This window comes from Chrysochloris asiatica, unplaced genomic scaffold, assembly GCF_000296735.1.
Source record: "Chrysochloris asiatica unplaced genomic scaffold, ChrAsi1.0 scaffold00019, whole genome shotgun sequence".
Taxonomy (NCBI): Eukaryota; Metazoa; Chordata; class Mammalia; order Afrosoricida; family Chrysochloridae; genus Chrysochloris; species Chrysochloris asiatica.
This window is the reverse complement of record NW_006408537.1, coordinates 23,798,225-23,799,719: the sequence shown is the minus strand read 5'-3', so window position 1 is coordinate 23,799,719 and position 1,495 is coordinate 23,798,225. Positions and strand designations below refer to the sequence as shown.

Genomic DNA, 1,495 nt, shown 5'->3' with positions numbered 1-1,495 from the left:
GGTAAGGTGGAGGGTCAGAGAAAAAGAGGAAGACCGCCAACGAGATGAATTGGCTAAGTGGCAGCAGTGATGGACTCAAGTGTGGCAACAGTAGTGAAGCTGGCCCAGGATCGGGCAGTGTTTCGTTCTGCTGTGCATAAGGACGCTATGAGTTGGTACCGACTCGATGGCACCTAACAACAATAAGCATAACAGGAATCCCAAAATGAGATGCGAGAGAGAGTGCTACAAAGTATCTTTGAAGAAACAAAGACAAAATATAAATCTAGTGAAGGGCATGAATCTGTAAATCCAAGAAGCTCCAAGAATCCAAAGTAGGACAAATCTAAAAAGAACACCAATATACGTTCTAGTTAGGCTCTGATGGAGATAGAAAATCCTGAAAGCAGTGACAAAGAAGCAGTCACACAGATCATATACCCAATAAGATTAAGTGCCAATTGTGACTCAAAAACAGTGGAGGCCAGGAAGCAATGGAATGATATATTAGAAGTGCTGATGAGGGGAAAAGTCAAAACAACTTGTCAGCCAAACACACTATGCCCACAAGAATGAAGGTAAAATTAAAATATTCGCAGACAAATAGAAGCTGAGAAAATTCATACCTACCAGAAAAGTCCTTAAAAAAAAAAAAAAAGCTAGAGGGGAGGGCTGTTGTCGGGGCCTGCGGTACGCTGCTTCAGTGAGGGGTTCCTTTGCGGCCACTCAGCTTGTTGCTTTTGTGGGTGCCACTCCCCCGGCAGGCCCAATGCGACAGTAGCGCGGCACCGATTCCCCTCTGGCTCTTGGGCGCTGCTCTAAGCAGCGTCACCCTTTATACCAGAAAGCTGGTGGGTACTATGGGGAAAAAACAAAACAAGAAGAAAGTGGAAGAGGTGCTAGAAGAGGAGGAAGAAGAATATGTGGTGGAAAAGGTTCTCGACCGCCAAGTGGTAAAGGGCAAAGTGGAGTACCTTGTAAAGTGGAAGGGTTTCTCAGATGAAGACAACACGTGGGAGCCAGAAGAGAACCTGGACTGTCCTGACCTCATTGCTGATATTCTACAGTCACAGAAAATAGCTCATGAGACAGATAAATCAGAGGGAGGCAAGTGCAAAGCTGATTCTGATTCTGAAGATAAAGGAGAGGAAAGTAAACCAAAAAGAAGAAAAAAGAGTCAGAAAAGCCACGAGGCTTTGCCCGGGGTTTGGAGCCAGAGCGGATTATTGGAGCTACAGACTCCAGTGGAGAGCTGATGTTCTTGATGAAATAGAAAAACTCTGATGAGGCTGACCTGGTCCCCGCCAAGGAAGCCAACATCAAGTGCCCACAGGTTGTCATATCTTTCTATGAGGAAAGGCTGACGTGGCATTCCTACCCCTCGGAGGATGATGACAAAAAAGATGACAAGAATTAACTCTATTGAGTACCAGCCCCTGTCACATGACTGTGGGTTTAAAGTGGGGAGGGAAGGAGTTCTACTTGTCTTGACACTATAGAAGTGGCTTGAGAAGAT

At 45.6% G+C, this 1,495-nt stretch overlaps 1 protein-coding gene and 1 pseudogene across 2 annotated transcripts in view; one reads left to right on the top strand and one right to left on the bottom strand.

The window, feature by feature from the left end:
* Positions 1–1,495, bottom strand: part of SMAP1 (small ArfGAP 1) — a 196,535-nt gene that overhangs the window by 50,281 nt on the left and 144,759 nt on the right. The window lies entirely within an intron of this gene.
* On the top strand, positions 840–1,396 carry LOC102830792 (annotated as a pseudogene).